Raw genomic sequence first — 19,081 nt, 5'->3', positions numbered from 1 at the left:
AATGGCGCAGTGGGCCGCGACCCTGCCTTCTGAGTCCAAAGCCGTGGGTTCATTTCCCACAGCTGGAAAATGTTTGTGTGATGAATTTTTCATAAATGTATTTCAGTGTCAGGCTGTTTATATCTATATTATAAGTATTTATATTTATGCATATCATTTACAAAAAATTATTGATACTGACTCGACTTCCTTCATGGTATTAGAATCTGGAGCACCTAAAACAAATCTGCTATGTCTTAGTATTTATGTGTATGTCGGAATTAAAACATTGGACTTTGCACCTTATCTCTTAAGCCCGATAGACAATGCTGTATTCAGTGCTCGCTTGTATTCATTTGCTCAGACAATTCAATACACATCGGGTATTCAATCAGCAACTGTACGCTCCAATAATTAACTTCTATGCGGACATTCCATTATATATACCAATTCATTCATATCGCCCGAAATAAAGGCTTTCGCTTTGTTCCACGATAATGAAATTACGACACATAATCACGGGCGTGGGTTTTTATTAAGCAAATTGGTTTTTTCATTGATTTTTTTGAGGATTGTATTATTTTCACTGTATTAGTGAAATCGAATGCATTTTTAAACGACTTCAAAATGGCGAGGTTCCCAATTCCGAATCTTTTTTTTTTTGAAGTAAAACTTGTTTAGGCGGGACTAGGGAGTAACTCAGATTTTTATCCGACGGAAGTAACGTCGCTTACGTCAGACGTCTGTGTAGTTGCCGTTATTTAAAAATAATAATTTGGATTGGTCGTAAGTATATGTCATATACTTTACGCTTCTTGACTTATACGCCAGCTAGTGGCAAATATCATAATCAATTAGGATTATATATTTCTAATATTTTCGAACGGATCAATTGTGAATAGCAAAGTGAATAAACAATAAAGAGTTTTAATAAAAAAAAAATGGAGTTTTTTGAAAATCTGTAAATATATTTGTTTATTTATTAATTTTGTAATAAATAAATTATTAGTAAATTTTCTGATTATTGCGACATTCTACAATATTCAATGACAAGGTTATATTGACATGTGCTGATCTAAACTTCAATTTTTTATTCTCAATTATTCTAATTAACAAATGAATATATTAATTAAATGTGAACCTGATATGAATGAATTTTAAATAGAAAATAAAATGAAAAAGTGAATATTAAATGAAATGGCGGAGTCCCAGGAACATTTTACTCTTTCATTAATAAATAGTTATAACAGTTTATTTCATTCGCGCGTAAAGGCCTGCAATATCTTAGATAGACCTATCCAACGATATCTCAGACCATAAAATAAAGAAGAAAAAAGAAATTACCTATATTACGTTAAATAATTACATTTTTACATTTTAGCTATTTGTTGGCGTGATTAATAAGCAAATTCAAGCTAAATCAAAGTATTCTAGTAGGTATTATGAGCCTCTGAATTCACAGCGGACTTCAATACAAAAGCGGGAGTAGTTCCCCACCAAATAAAACAAGAACGGAAAACCGTTTAATCAAAACACCTATCAAATAAACTTCAGTTCGCCCGAAAGTAATTTAGCGCGAAAAGTTGTGAAAACCGGATGTTAAAGTCTGATGAGGCGGCAACAATAGTTATAAACCTGAGTCGACCTCCGTGGTGCATTGCAGTCCTGGGTTCTGGTTCAGAGTATTTGGGAATTTATAAACTCTCTTCTATCTCTGGTATTGTCTTTGGGGAGGCTCATAGGACGTGGCTAGTTCTAAAAATTCAAAAATTCAAAATTCATAATTCATTTATTTCAAGTAGGCCTAACTAATATAAGCACTTTTGAAACGTCAAGTCTGTCTGTGTGTAGTGACTCTACCGGCAGATTCTACCGAGAAGAAGCCGGCAGGAAACTCAGCAGTTGCTCTTTTCCAATATCAACAATTTACATTTTACATTTTAAAATTTATTTTTCTATCTTGTGAGAGATGAAAGCGGAGCCGGATGCTTCCAAGCAACCTTGTCATTAAGAAACTCATCAATTGTATAATAACCTCGCTGTAATAAATGTGTTTTAACACATTCTTTAAACTTATGCATTGGTAGGTCCAAAATTACCTTAGGAATCATATTATAAAAGCGTATACTCAATCCCCCAAATGACTTCTGCACCTTTCGCTGACGATATGCAGATGTCACTAATTTATGACCATTTCTTGTAAGTCGACTGTTTATATTCACTTTTTGGTTACTATATTGTTATAAATATATTGTGAGGCTACCGTAAGTATACCTATTTCTTTAAATTTTTCACGGAGGGATTCAGGCGGTTTAAAGTTTATATATTGACCGTACAGCTCTTTTCTGCAATATGAATTTAATTTCAATATCAGCAGCTTTGCCCCATAATAAGATCCCGTAAGACATCACACTATGAAAGTACGCAAAGTAAACATGTCTTGCTGTTTCTACGTCAGTAATCTATCTAATTTTCCTGACGGCGTAGGCAGTTACCCTAACGTCTTCTAGTTACCCTAACTGCAGACTTGGTACCAAGAAATTTAGCTTTTTTATAGGATGTCACATAGGAACCGATTATGAACTACATTGTATTTCAGTGTCTGGTTGTTTATCTGTATATTATAATAGGATATATAATAGAATATATTATAATAGAATCCCAGCATGCACCTCTCTTATGTGCGTTTTAGGTAATTAAGATATCACTCGCTTCAATGGTAAAGAAAAAGGTCGTGAGGTAACCTGCATACCTTAGAATTCTTCATAATGTTCTCAAAGGTGTGTGAAGTAAAAGCAAGGTGTTAATTTTGGAAAGTCTGACCTTGTAGGTAAGAGTTAGGGCATATAGAGTTAGAAGCTCGGCTCTACATGAGGTCTGATAACTTTTTGACAGTGCGAGTCAACCCGATGACCAACCAGTACGTGTTGTCACTGACATATGGATCTAAAACGTGGTCTCTATGGGCCTCATAAGAAGGCTCAGAGTCACTCAGCGGGCGATAGAGACAGGTTGAGAGTATCCCTACGTGTTCAAATCAGAAATGAGGAGATCCGTAGAAGAACCAGAGTTAACGACATAGCTCAACGAGTCACAATGCTGAAACCGAAATGGGCGGGTAATATTGCGCGGAGAACCGATGTACGTTGGGATTCCATGGAGCTGGTGTGGCATCCTTGCACCGGTAAACGCAGTGTTGGTCGGCCCATACTCATCTGAGTAGCATGGAGCCGCTGAAAACAAGTGGCCTCGGACCGTGGTATTTGGAACTTCCAACAAAAGACATCTTCAACAGTAGACTTCAATCGGTAGAAGAAATGATGATGAGTACGAGTCAGTCAAAACTAACGTCTTGGTAACATTTCACATGGAAATTAACTACTACACCTTGTATACCTACTTATAATCTGGCAATAAAGATATTATAATTATTTTGTACTATCACTAGCTGTTGCTCGCGACTTCGTCTGCGTTTGAATTTGTTTTTTTATGTGGCATTCAATTATGTTGTAGTTCTAAAAAAATTAAAGCATTCAGTATCGCTAAGCCTTAAATGAGGGCTTTGCTGCTGTCCGCTGAGGAGTTCTGTCCTCTATCTCCAACCACATTCAGATCTATACAAAGTTTGGGCAAAATTAAACACATATTATAACCTCTATAGTAAATAATTATTTAAATCGGTTATAATTTGTCGGAGTTATGGTGTAAAATCGTCAAACATTTTCACCCCCATCTCCCAAAGGAACCGAGCTTAATGTCGGGATAAAAAGTATCTTATATAACTTCTTACTCTTTCAAGAATATTTGTACCAAGTTTCATGAGGATCGGTTAAGTAGTTTTTGCGTGAAAGCGTAACAAACAAACTTACATTGACATTTATAATATTAGTAGGGATTTATTTTTTTAAATTCTTAACATTGTTATAAAATAAAACACTTAAAAATTAATAAGAAAAAACATCCACCCTTCGCTTGCGGGGCTTTTGAATGCCCAAGCAACCGGCGGTCAGGGCTCCAACGTGAGGAACCCCCTCACAATACGCGCCGTTTCAAGGACTACTGCCTTCTTTATCCGAGCCTTGATCTAACAACCAAGCGAAAGCTTCTTAAGATGTCCGTCGTAGCTTTTCGCGAGAAGACCATTGACTAAAACGATGATTGGAACAATAACGTTTGACTCAATATTATTATTATTATTATTATGCCCACAGTTGAGATTACAGGGTGGATTAACAAGTTGTCACTTTAGGGGTAGATTTTCGAAATTAAGCTTGTGTTTCTATCTTCAATGAGCCGAAATTAATTCAGCAGAAAAAATAGTAGCATAAGGCACAGAAATAACTGTGGTTGGCTTGCGGTTTTGTGCACGTATTCTTGACCTGCTTTCTTTTCTTTACAAAGCTTGCATTGTCTTACCTTAATTTCTGGTTCTGGTCTAGTGCATTTGTAACCATTACTTTGTAACAACAGGAAAAGATTTAAATTGTTTGCACTGGCCTTAATTATTTCAGTAGTATTTGAGCACCGACTCGGAAAACAACAAGGTATTTCCATTATTATACACATTATGTATTTTTTTTAAACAGTTAGCTTTTGCTCGCGTTAATGTGACGGCCGATTGGCGCAGTGGGCAGTGACCCAGCTTTTTGAGTCCTATGGTTGCGGGTTTGATTACAATAACCGGAAAATGTTTATGTGATGAACAATGAGTGTTATCTGTCTGGGTGTTTATCTACGTGAGTATCCCTACGTGTTCAAATCAGAAATGAGGAGATCCGTAGAAGAACCAGAGTTAACGACATAGCTCAACGAGTCACAATGCTGAAACCGAAATGGGCGGGTAATATTGCGCGGAGAACCGATGTACGTTGGGATTCCATGGAGCTGGTGTGGCATCCTTGCACCGGTAAACGCAGTGTTGGTCGGCCCATACTCATCTGAGTAGCATGGAGCCGCTGAAAACAAGTGGCCTCGGACCGTGGTATTTGGAACTTCCAACAAAAGACATCTTCAACAGTAGACTTCAATCGGTAGAAGAAATGATGATGAGTATGAGTCAGTCACGACTAACGTCTTGGTAACATTTCACATGGAAATTAACTACTACACCTTGTATACCTACTTATAATCTGGCAATAAAGATATTATAATTATTTTATACTATCACTAGCTGTTGCTCGCGACTTCGTCTGCGTTTGAATTTGTTTTTTTATGTGGCATTCAATTATGTTGTAGTTCTAAAAAAATTAAAGCATTCAGTATCGCTAAGCCTTAAATGAGGGCTTTGCTGCTGTCCGCTGAGGAGTTCTGTCCTCTATCTCCAACCACATTCAGATCTATACAAAGTTTGGGCAAAATTAAACACATATTATAACCTCTATAGTAAATAATTATTTAAATCGGTTATAATTTGTCGGAGTTATGGTGTAAAATCGTCAAACATTTTCACCCCCATCTCCCAAAGGAACCGAGCTTAATGTCGGGATAAAAAGTATCTTATATAACTTCTTACTCTTTCAAGAATATTTGTACCAAGTTTCATGAGGATCGGTTAAGTAGTTTTTGCGTGAAAGCGTAACAAACAAACTTACATTGACATTTATAATATTAGTAGGGATTTATTTTTTTAAATTCTTAACATTGTTATAAAATAAAACACTTAAAAATTAATAAGAAAAAACATCCACCCTTCGCTTGCGGGGCTTTTGAATGCCCAAGCAACCGGCGGTCAAGGCTCCAACGTGAGGAACCCCCTCACAATACGCGCCGTTTCAAGGACTACTGCCTTCTGTATCCGAGCCTTGATCTAACAACCAAGCGAAAGCTTCTTAAGATGTCCGTCGTAGCTTTTCGCGAGAAGACCATTGACTAAAACGATGATTGGAACAATAACGTTTGACTCAATATTATTATTATTATTATTATGCCCACAGTTGAGATTACAGGGTGGATTAACAAGTTGTCACTTTAGGGGTAGATTTTCGAAATTCAGCTTGTGTTTCTATCTTCAATGAGCCGAAATTAATTCAGCAGAAAAAATAGTAGCATAAGGCACAGAAATAACTGTGGTTGGCTTGCGGTTTTGTGCACGTATTCTTGACCTGCTTTCTTTTCTTTACAAAGCTTGCATTGTCTTACCTTAATTTCTGGTACTGGTCTAGTGCATTTGTAACCATTACTTTGTAACAACAGGAAAAGATTTAAATTGTTTGCACTGGCCTTAATTATTTCAGTAGTATTTGAGCACCGACTCGGAAAACAACAAGGTATTTCCATTATTATACACATTATGTATTTTTTTTAAACAGTTAGCTTTTGCTTGCGGTAATGTGACGGCCGATTGGCGCAGTGGGCAGTGACCCTGCTTTTTGAGTCCTATGGTTGCGGGTTTGATTACAATAACCGGAAAATGTTTATGTGATGAACAATGAGTGTTATCTGTCTGGGTGTTTATCTGTATATTATACCAGCTGTTGCCCGCGGCTTCGTCCGTTGTTTTTCGGTTTCTCATGAAGCCTATTACCAGAGTATAATATATCTATAAATAATAAATAAATAAATATACTACGACAATACACACATCGCCATCTAGTCCCAGAGTAAGCGTAGCTTGTGTTATGGATACTAAGATAACTGATGAATATTTTTTATGAATAATATACATAAATACTTATAATATATAGATAAACACCCTGATACTGTAAAACATTCATATTCATCACACAAATATTGTCCAGTTGTGGGAATCGAACCCACGGCCTTGGACTCAGAAAGCAGGGTCGCTGCCCACTGCGCTAATCGGCCATCAAAGCCATCTATGAAGCGGTGATAGCCTAGTCGGCAGGACTTCAACTTAACTTTCGACGACCTCTAACTTTTCTAAGTTATGTGCGATTTAAGCAACTAAAAGATCGCATAGGAACACTAAATCGCTTAGCGGCACGTATTTGTCGGTAGGTCGGTAACTAGCCACGGCCAAAGCCAACCGCATTGAAAATGGATATTTGTTACTCTTTCACGCAAAAACTATAGAACCAATTGAACTGAATTTTGGAATTTAGATAGATTATCATCATCATCATCATATTAACCCAATACCGGCCCACTAGAGGGCGCAGATCTCCTCCCTCAATAAGAAGGGGTAGGGGTAAGGGTAAGCCGTAGTCCACCACGCTGGCCTAGTGCGGATTGGTGGACTCCCACCTTTGAGAACGATTTTCCTCACGATGTTTTCCTTCACGGTTGAAGCAAGTGATATTTTAATTAGGTATTTAAAACGCACAAAACTTAGAAAAGTTGGAGGTGCGTGCTGGGATTCGAACTCGGCCCCACGAAAGGGAAGTTGAGCTGCCCAATGCGCTATCACTTCACCGCCTTTTATATATATCTTTTCTTCAATAACAACGGTACGTGTTCACCAAAACACTAAAAACTAAAACACTTAAAGTTACTACACGTCTTACTCTAATATCCTAAGTCTTCATTATTAAGTTCTCCTGAACTTTTAAAGTTTAATGGCGTGGCCCCTCAACTAACTCTTATGTATGTTGAGTTATTCTGTCGTAAAGTACGCTAACGTGTTAGGAAATTTTTGGAGAGAAAAACGCCGGTTGCATTCAAAGCTTTGTTTATTTTACTTACCGAACGCTAGACGAAGTCAGTCAGTCAGTCAGTTAGATACCCTCCAGGTGGACAAACTTGGGTTATGTGGGATTCTTACCCAGTAAAACACCCTCAGTGGCCATCCTTACCCTCCACGTTCATTGGCCAGGTATTGAGAAGCTCCGGGATTTATAGGAACGTGTGTTCCTAACGTGCCTTAATTGTGCAACACCCGATAGGCTCCGGTGGTGAAATGGTCCTACGACCTCGGGTGCTGGCCGGTGCTGCCACAGTCTCGAGGGAGGATGATAAAATTTCATGAATACAGTCTGTAGTCAATGTCACATGTGATTTCCTTAAGTCAAATGTCAATGTCATCCCTTGTCTCACGCAGTGGCGCGCACTTCATAGATGCACACAAGCAGTGCTTACCCTAAAATTGATATTTAACATTTGTAGAGTTGGATTTCTGCCATTTATGCAACTATATGCATACCCTCGTAAGAAACTCAGAAAACGCAACTGGTCTCACGGCTAGCGTCGCTTACATGTAATATCATGGTCTTATTTTATCCAAGTCCTAATCTCAAGTCATAATCCGTTTATTATTTAATTATCACATAATACAAATGATTTGTCTCGTTGATATTTTCAGCACGAGTCTAGAGTTTGTAAATTGGTGGTGTCTCCGTGCCTCGGAGAACACATTATGCCGTCGGTCCCGGTCATTATTGCTAACTTGAGGCAAAAGGCGTTAAAGCCCACCGACCCGCATCGGAACAGTGTGGTGGGTCTATGCTGATGGCCTGTGCCCAGCAATGGGACGTTAATTGACTGCAGATGGTTACACATACCCAATAACAGTGGATGAAAAGTTTGTACAGGAATAATTTCACTATCATAAGTTATAACAGAACGAAGTCGCGGGAACCACTAGTTCAAATATACGAGTATAACTTTGTAACTCACTGACGTACACTTTATAGTTTTCGAGATAAATCCACTTCAACTTTCCTTCGTAATAGTTTTCATATGAATAACCGACAAGAGTAGTCTTAAACTCAATTAAGTAAGGTCGATATTGCTTTGATATGCTCTCAGAAATCCGGAATGTATAGTCCCATTAGTTAGAAATGTCAAACCACAGTGGGATTTATGTAAGAACAGAAGTTAATGTATGTACAATAAGTTACTTTCGTAATAATGCAGCCAAATGTTTTATGTTTCTTGTTGTTTATTATTAATTTATTTACTAGAAAACTGTATTTTTAAATAATAATTTGCTCGTTTGATTACGTGGTGTGACAGCTGTCACTTACCCCCAATAAACCCCCCTAAAGTCGCATAAAACGGGTTGTGTTATTCGGGGGAAACGGTTTGCCAGTACCTACCAGAATTCATCTCCGTTACTCTTCGTCCTCTGACACTAACTCTATGTCAAAAATCTACACTATTGATTGCTTGGTTAGGGTGTAAAAGCGGGGCAAATTAATAAATAAACGAAAAAACAAAGAAACAGAACAAACGAATAATCTTTTGCAAAATTAATATGAACAAGTGCGTTCTCACTATTTTTAGAATTTTTTTTTTTTTTTAAATTTCTATCAAAATTGAAACAATTCACACTATACACAAAATAAACTTTTAAAGTGGTCAGCCAACATAACTTCATTTACTATTTGTCAGAAAGTGGGTGTCGCGAAATACAAGAAGTCAAGCAAGATTAAAATACTGTCGAGTATTGTATTACTACGCGTCGCTAGTCTGGCGTTTTACGTCACGGGCATGTCGAGGTCATCGGTGACGGGCACCCATAAGTTTTTCCGAAAATCGCTCCACGCAGTTCTCACTTCGAAAAAAGCTTTCTCGCCCAAGTAGCGCCTAACAATTCTAAATAGCTGATATTAACAAAAAACCGAAAAAATACCATCTTACGAATTATAAATGTAGTCCGCTTTCATTAGAAACTTAATTACAAAGCGAAATGGAATAAAAAGGGGGGAAATGCTATTATATTAATGAGACACGCTTCCGTTAATGGAATTTCGATGACTTTCAATTTTAATCAAAGGCTGTTTTTACTTTTATCCAATTAGGCACATCCTAATGATGTTGCTTTTAAAAGAGAGATAATATTTTAGGGGTAGTATTTAATAGAGCGATTATTAGTCTTATACTCATGTATAAATCTGAAGACTTTTTTTTGTTTGTTTACTTGAACGCGGTTATCTCAGGAACTTCTGGTCCGATTTGTAAAATTATTATTATTATTGTATATATTTATTTATTATTGATATTAATTATATAGGTATATATTAATTATTATCACTATCTATATATTTTATTGTAAGTTTGTTATATGTACATATTATATTTGTATATATAGGTTTATGCATGTTTATTTGCAACACAGTACAGTTAAATGCACCACCTACCTCTCTTCTTGAGCTGTTTTAAGCGCCTTTGGTTGCCTGGAAGAGATCGCTATGTAGCGATAAGGCCGCCAAATTGTATACCTTTTGTTAAATTTTTACTGTTAATTTGTTATGTTTATGTGGTGTACAATAAAAGTGTATTCATTCATTCATTCATTCATTATTTCAGTGTTCGATAACCCATTTATCGTAGAAGGCTTTAAGCTATTTATTATCAAACTAAGACAAATAGGAGCATAGCACTAATGAGCAATGTTTATATATGATTTTTTCTCTTTTGAGAGCTTCCGCTGCATGCGCTGAGTAAACGGTTAAAGTTTCGATAAAAATGTATGTGTGTAATGTGTAATGTATTGAAATTTCAAAAAAAACAATCCAGGACAGCATATGGCTATATTTTAAGGTTGACTTATAAGCGTACGAAGTTATAAGGCAGTGGTTCCTTATAACTTCGTCTTTTAGTTTACATTTATATTACTCATGCGGGATAAGTAGCATCTTAGTACTCGCTGTTGCGGTTGAAAAAGAGCTGTTTGCCCATTTTAAAATGACGCGTGAGTTTTTTCGTAAATGAAACTGTTATTTGAGTGCGACAAGTTTACTTGGCGCGGCTTGGATGTATGATACGTGGATGTATGGATGTATGTATCTATGTATCAACTAAAATAATGACAACTTACTAACTTATATATATCACTTATACCACGTAAAATAATAATAAAAAAAAAAAAAAAAAAATTTATTTCGTTTCGTACAGCAAAATAATACATTGAAATTGGGGTCATCCTAGTAAGTTACTAGTATTACTACTAGCACTTGTGGCAGGCGGCCCCGCTCTTCCATAACATCATATACAAATTGAAATAAATAAGTAGATCAAAGTTATATAAATCAAAATTAAGTATAATTTAAAGTTATAAAGGTAAACCAAAGATAATTACAACATGTGTGTCTACTTGAGGTGCGTTAGTGTGTGTGTGTGTGTGTGTGCGTATGTGGTCGTGTGCGTGTGTTTGTGTGCGTATGTGTGTAAGTGAGTGTATGTGTAAACGAATGGATGTATAAGTTATAAACGTGTGCTTGTGTGTCTTTTCATGACAAAGTATGGGATGCAAAATTCATACGTACATTTGTTGCATCAAATCCTCCGTTTCATAATAGTTCAATTTATGCAACCACTCAGTAAGCACTTTTTTGCAATTATGAAGTGCTAATGGATAAATATTTAACTTACTGTTAATTATGTTGAAGAGATAAGTCGATTTCCTGGTAAATTGTTGGGAAGCAAATTTAGTCCTACTTGGAATTGAATGTAAAACCATATTTCTTCTCCTCGTTTTAAGTTTGCCAGTATTGTAAGGTAAATTTTTATGTACTCTTAGTAATGATGAAAGTAAATATAATTTTCTAACCGTTAATAATAGTAGGTACATATCTGATTATGATGTTAGCATCACGTCTATTCTAGCTTCTCGATCGACTCATACGCGAACGAATTCGCGCGGTTCCGCTAGTCCTCACTAACATTACGGGTACGTATAGCGAAACGGAATTGAAGTCTCCTTTATATCCTTAGTCTGACGTGTTCTCAAATAAAGACTAATGAGCAGTTTTAAGCGGGTAATTGTTTTGTTTGCGGCTTGCCTTGTATAAAGTTTACGACCTAGGGGGAATGTCTGCGGAGTTAATTCAGTAGTTTATTTTATTTTTCTTTTACTACTAAATAAAAAATGCAGCATTAGTTATTTATTCTAGAACTAATTGTATGTTTTATTTTTGTTTTAAGTAAGTATTCAATTTGAAACTACCGCGTTAACTACATACCGGGGGGAATGTTTGCGGAGTTAATACAGTAGTTTATTTTATTTTTCTTTTACTACTAAATTAAAAATGCAACATTAGTTATTTATTCTCCGCGGGAGTCTTTTACGAGTAAGTAAAAGTAGTTGTTTGTTTTAGGTAAGTATTCAATTTAAAATGAAACTAAATTAATTATTTTATTTTAGCTACTGCTTTGAATAAAATTAAATCCCTTTAGAATCTCGGCATAAGAACCAAAAAAGCATGAGTGTGAATTGCTCTAACTTCATAGCTTAATAATAATTTGCTGTGAGATGGTGATAACAAAACAAATAAGTTTGTTGTGGGCTCTTCTTAGACCAGGGCGCATTTGGAACCCTCGTAGCTTTCGGTTTAAGTTGGCGAACGAAGTTATCACCATCCCCTTAGAATTATGTAAACTTATATGTATGAAGGCCCCATAAGTGCCTATGATAGGTCTACATGAACAAAGAATTTTACAATTTCAATTTGAATTATCGCTTTAGGCGATGCCTATAGAACAACCAACTTAATATGTTTCACCAACTCTTAGGTGACAAATATTGGTAAAAGGTTGATGTATGCTTAGGAATCTCCTTAGATTAGGCGTAACTTATTTAGGGATTGCCTTGTTAGTCGTGAAAACTGGCATAAGTGTATATTTATAAAAAAAAAACATAATTCATTTAAACAAAATTCATTTATTTCAAGTAAGCCTAATATAAGCACTTTTGAACCGTCAAGTCTGTCTATTTGTAGTGACTCTACCACCGGTTCGGAAGGCAGATTCTACCGAGAAGTAGCCGGCAAGAAACTCAGCAGTTGCTCTTTTCCAATATGAACAATTTACATTTTACATTTTAACATTAATTTTTCTATCTTGTGAGAGATGAAAGCGGAGCCGGATGCTTCCAAGCAACTTTGACATAAAGAAATTCATCTTTTGTATTGTTACCACGCTGTAATAATACAACAATAATCAACCCTATAAATACATAATATATCTGTTACTTACTAAATAGGGTAAGTCGAACTTGACCCATCAATAAAAAACTATCAAGTTTCCAACACACCATTCCCATCATTCATTCTTTAACAGTTTTGAGTACATTAAATTGGAAATACAATAAAGCAAAATTATAACGTATACATATAAAAATTCAGTGGTAATAACCTGTTAAGCTAATCCGCACTGGGCCAGCGTGATGGACTACGGCCTTAACCCCTTCTCAGTGTGGGAGGAGACACGTGCTCTGTAGTGGGCCGGTAATACGTCAATATGATGAGGAATTGGTTCAAAAAAAAAGCAGTAGGTATTTCCACGATTTCAATACAGTGCCTAGATTTATTTAAGAATACTCACACAGATTTTAAAGGAACTTTGAGTAGGTAATTTATATGTTTGAGAATATAATGGACCTATATCCTAAACATATGTAGAAGCTACGCTCGTTCAAACTAAAACTAGGGCAAAGAAAATTTGATCCATGAATAAAAAAACTTTGAAAAACTTTGAACAACTTTCAAGATTCCAGCACATATAAGGCGCTTTTATATTTTTAAGTATTCTCAAGCAAGTAATAAGCAGCTCTGAGTACACACTTATTTTGTTTGCGGTTCCAGCTCATAGTATTTCTTGTTGAATTGAGAATTACTTTAGAATTCATTTTTTATTTAACTACAGTGTCGATTATGATCGCATATGTAAAATTTCTAGGATTTCCCTTGGATTGTAAGCCATAGTGGGGGTAGACACTAGCGGCTCTGCTCAGCTGCTTATGTTGTCAGAAAGAGAGAGAGTTAACAGATGTTGAAACTGCTAGGCTTGTTTATTTTGCACACCTTCATAGGGTAATATCGTATAGGATCGTTTTATGGGGTACAGCTGCTGATTTAGAAACTATATTTATACTAAAAGAGCCGTGCGACCGATATATTCACGGGATAATGTTGGTACTGCGTTTGTTAAGGAGTGTTATGTTACGTTATAGCCTTATACAGCCTTAGAACAGTGACTTAACACTTTTTTATCCACAAGCCTCACCTCACAGAAGAGAGAGGAGACAGAGATATTGCGAGGAATACTGAATCGTACATGTGCCTCTAATTACATGAGCAAGCACGCCTTTCAGACCGGAACACAGAATTTCAATAATGCTATGTTTATTGCTGCAACAATTGCAGCAATAAACATAGCATTGTCATACATAACATAGCCGTAGTACCTGCCCGAACGAGTTCAATCTCAGGTTTTATGCTACTATTTATTTCATTATTAAAGTTAGAATTCATCTTTTATTTAACTTCAGTGTCGATTATGATCCCATATGTAAATTCTAGGAGTTCCCTTGGATTGTGTGGGGGGTAGACACTAGGGTCTGCTCAGCTCAGCTGCTTATGCTGTCAGAAAAAATTGAGGGTTAACATATGTTGAAACTGCTAGGCTTGTTTATTTTGCATAACTTCATAGGGTAATGTCGTATAGGATCGTTTTTATGGGGTAGAGCTGCTGATATAGAAACTATATTTATACTTTAACGTTTGTTAAGGAATGTTGTGTTACGTTAAAGCCTTATACAGACCAAGAACAGTCACTATACGTTTTTTTATCTGTTGGTCACAAGCCTCACCTCCCAGAAGAGAGAGGAAACAGAGATATTGCGAGGAATACTTATTGTTTTACCGTGAAATGCTAAATGCGTTTTTTTTCTGTGCATGTTCCCCTAATTACATCAAAAAAGCATGCCTTTCAGACCAGAACACAGAATTGCAACAATATTATGTTTATTGCTGCAATTGTTGCAGCAATATAGCCGTAGTACCTGCCCGAACGAGCTCAATTTCAGGTTTCATGCTACTAATAATGAAATAAATAGTAACTAAAATAGGTCTAAATTTGGTGGAGTGGGGCAATATCTGTATAAAATAACTTAAAATGAAATGAAATGTATTTATTTGTATGAATATGTGATAAAATGTTCTTAACAAAATAAAAAATCGCAATATATTCGGTCAGGCAACCCTAAAATACAATATTTGGATATACAATAATTATATTAACAATCTACTTCAGAGGCTTAAATTGCAGAAATTTATCAATTGAATAAAATACATTGCTCAATACCCACTTTTTCAATGTATTCTTAAATTTTTGATACGGTAATTGAATATCTTTATTTCTTAAAAAAATAACCTCTATTAAAAAAATACTTGCAAACGCAATCTATAAAGTAAAAGTACATCCTTGTACATACGGTACATTAGCTATTAACTTTGCAGTTTACTGCATTTAATATTATATTTTACACGAGGTAATACGCCAGTATGCGCGGGCCTTGTAATTAGAATAAAGTACGATATAATGACTAGGAAATATATGTTACCTGAAAAGCTCTAATGTAATTTAAAACGGTTTTAAAGTAGGGAGAGAAAAATTAATTTGAGTTTTTGTTGTCCCTGACGGTTAGTACTGTACTCTAGTCTTATAGGAGGTCCCGGCTGATATTGACCAGTGGGGCGAATTTAGGAGTTTATACTTTCAGAATTTTGTATGCCCTGGTCTGATGGGAAGCTTTGGAAGTTTAGAGAGTTCTTCATGGATATGTTACATGATTTAGAAGTGCGTAAGTGAGTTTTGTTTAAAAAAAATACCAAATTACGCAGAATATAAATCACGTTCCACATTTTTTTTCGGAGTTATGAATTGTATATCGAAGTCCAAATAATACGTGTAGATCAAGGCACCAAACTAAAGCAACTGTATTATCAAAAATCCTGCTTTTCGCGGAGTATAGCAAATTAAGCTTAATTTTGATAATATATCATGGATTTCCGCAAAGTAACGCCTGCTTCTATTCAATATTCAAGCAACTGTATTAAAAGTTAGACAAGGTTCTTCAAACTAGTTCCTGAACCTAGTCTGGATTTTATTTTACCGAGAATAGCCGCGGCACGGCAAAATCTATGAAAGTCCGCAAACTGGTCTACAGTACAACATTATTATATGTAAAACATAGAACATAAATCACTGTCCGCAACGATAAGAGCACTTTATAGTTTGTAGTAATTGTTGCGGAGTCATGAATTGTGTGTCCAAATAGCACGTGTAGATTGAGACACAAACTCAAGCAACTGTATAAAAAGGTAGGCAAGGTTAGTCAGGCCAATCCCAGAAGCTAGCCTGACCGTTGTCTTAGCGAGAATACCCGCATGTCGCTAGTTTACCGTGAAGAGCACACGGCAAACTCGATGATAGTCCGCAAATCGCAAGCTGGTCTACAGTACTACATTATTATAAATAAAACATAGAACATAAATCACTGTCCACAAAGATAACAGCATTTTAAAGTTAATAGTAATTGTTGCGGAGTTTAGAATTGTGTCCAAATAGAACGTGTAGATTGAGGCACCAAGGTTACTCAGGCCAATCTCTGAACCTAGCCTGACCTTTGTCTTAGCGAGAATACCCGCATTTGCTGTCACTAGTTTACCGTGAACAGCACACGGCAAACTCCATGAAAGTTGTCAAGCTCTAACCGCAAGCTGTTCTACATTACAACATTGTTTTATGTAAAACGTAGAATATAAATCACGTTCCACAATGAAAATGAACTTTATAGTTGCCAGGATTGTGCCGTGAATTTATGTTTCAGGCCACGTTGTATCTCGAAGGAAATGTGAATTTTACATGTTTAAAAAATTCTAAGTGTGATACAAATATTTTGACAATATTTGTTTAAACCCCGCAAAAACGCCGAGGTGTTATAAGTTTGACATGCCTTTTGTGTGTGAGAGTTTATGTGTGTGCCTTTTATTTCATACATACAATATGCACATGAAATTAACGCGGGTTTTTTAAATTTTCATTCACATATGTATGCATGTATATAAGTAATCTATTTATTTCAAAACTGAATAAGACTTGCAGTTGTTTTTAGCCCTCGGCGCAAGAACGACGATTTGTAGTAAGTTTGACACATCTGTGTGTGTGCTTGTGTGTGTGTGTGTGTGTGTGTGTGTGTGTGTGTGTGTATGTGTGTGTGTATATGTGTGTGTGGGTGTGAGTGTGTGTGTATGTGCATGTCCGTGGCATTTAGTTTTTTTTTGTTTGAAAGATGAATAAGTCGGGAGTGTTTTTAGTTATTTTTAATAAAAATCGGTCCAAGATGGCTGCCGTCACAATTTTTTTTCATTCCCTGTAATGTCGGTTACGCTGATTTTTATCAGACTCTATAGCCAATCAACTCTGAATTCTTAGAGCAAATTCTGATAAAGGCATTGAGTTTCTGGAATGTAAACTCCATATGTCAGAAATTAAAAGTATTATAACCGCAAAATTGTAGACCTTACTTTTAATATGTAATATCATTGCCTTGCGCTAACCGTATGAAAATGCACTGCAGTTCCTTGGAATATATGTTGGCTCAGCAAAACGCATTGCGGCTTCCATTATATTTTAATTACATTTGCACATTACATTAGTACGTTAGGGTTGTCACTTGCCACCCGTAATACGGTGGCGGTCTCCACATTTGCTAACTAGATGGCGCTACAACGATCCTGTATCGCGCTAGCGAAGTTTTCACAAATCAAGACCATATATACAACTTCCAAAGATGAATGGTCGGCTCGACCTCACAGCTCTTACAGAAGCCTTCAACTCCAACGAAGTAAGTTAATGCCTCGCGGGTACTCAAGGTTCGTGCGCAACGTAGATCTCCACGGAGACCTCGATCTTAGCACCACAGCTCAGTTAATGAAGAGTTATCAAAGTCCTACTTTGAAAATGCAGTCCGACACCCTAGTGCGGCTAGCGGGCAAGAGACAACTATCTCCCCGGGGAAAGGATAAAAATTTATCTTATCCCACAGCTTTATCAACTCTCAGAATTCACTCATCGGCGTAGAAGTTGAAATAATATCGGAATAATAAATGTGTAATAATAAACGGGGGTACACCTCTCCTACTCCATATCCCCTTGCTTTAGCACGTTAATTATATCCCAGGTCAGCAGGGCTAGCACGGGCAGGAGATAAAAATTATATCCCACGATTATATCCCCCTAACAAGGGTTATAACTAACGTGTCTACCATGCTAAAGCATGGGAATATGGAATAGGAGAAGTTTACCTCCGTTTATTTTATTTATTTATTAACATAAAGTTTACAAAAAAAATAATACTTATAGCTAGCATCAGAAAACTACTAGCTAACAGAGAATTAAGTCTAGGTACGTTAACTACGGAACATTATTGCCAGTTTACCATGTTGTGTACAAAAAGGATCATAAGTGACTTAAAAAGAAGGACTTCAGTTTTTTCTTAATATTACGAGGATTAATATTGTCTCGTACACCAGTGGGTAGTTCATTAATCAGGCGAGGAACTAGGTAAACGTTCGTGCGCTCGCCATACCTATTGAACGCGCATACAGGATGTTGTACTTTGTTCCAGTATAAGTTATTGAAAAAGTTATCTTTTAAAATTGAATATTTCAACTGTACCTGCATTGGTAAAACTTTACACTGTTTAAAAAGTTCAGCTTCGGAATAGTCACTGTGGTTATTGTTAAGGATAAGTTTTAAAATTCTTTTTTGCAGCTTGAATATTTCTTTCAAATAAGAGTTATATGTACGGCCATAACTACCATACTGGATATATGACTGAGCTAGAGATTATACAATATTAATTTTATTTGAAGGGAATACGATTCCTTGGAATTATCATATTAGCTAAAAATTTCCTAAGCTTATTACACTTATATTATTTGAATATTATTTCGACTTGTGCGCAAGTGCTCTGAGAGTTGGTAAAGCTGTGGGAAAAGATACATTTTTATCCTTTCCCCGAGGATATAATTGTCTCCTGCCCATGCTAGCCGTGCACGTCATATGATCGGGGGATATAATTTTTATCTCTTGCCTGTGCTAGCTCTGCAGCTCTGCAGTGGTCGACCGAAACACGTTCTTGACAACCTAGAAGATCATGAATGACAAGACCCTGGTGTCGAAGAATAACCTAGATCCAAATTATAACATTGTATGCATCACGCATACAAAGTTATAATTTAATCTTTTCATTCTGTTCATTTCGCCTCAATATATGCGAAAAAATGGACTCAGCAGTTATCTATCCGACCTGGTCTCCCGGGTATAAGAAAAATGGGAAGACAGATGGCAATTGCCAGATGAAACAGGGTAACATTTTGACGGAAAACTGGGTAAATTTAGATAGAAACGTGTAAAA

General features: G+C 36.3%; 1 protein-coding gene across 1 annotated transcript in view; it reads left to right on the top strand.

The window, feature by feature from the left end:
* Window positions 1–19,081, top strand: part of LOC120634951 (sperm surface protein Sp17) — a 158,047-nt gene that overhangs the window by 49,669 nt on the left and 89,297 nt on the right. The gene's annotated exons all lie outside the window — the stretch shown is intronic.

Source organism: Pararge aegeria, chromosome 25 (assembly GCF_905163445.1).
Source record: "Pararge aegeria chromosome 25, ilParAegt1.1, whole genome shotgun sequence".
In the NCBI taxonomy this organism is placed as follows: domain Eukaryota; kingdom Metazoa; phylum Arthropoda; class Insecta; order Lepidoptera; family Nymphalidae; genus Pararge; species Pararge aegeria.
Note: the sequence above shows the minus strand (reverse complement) of the source record. Positions and strands in the feature narration are given on the sequence as shown.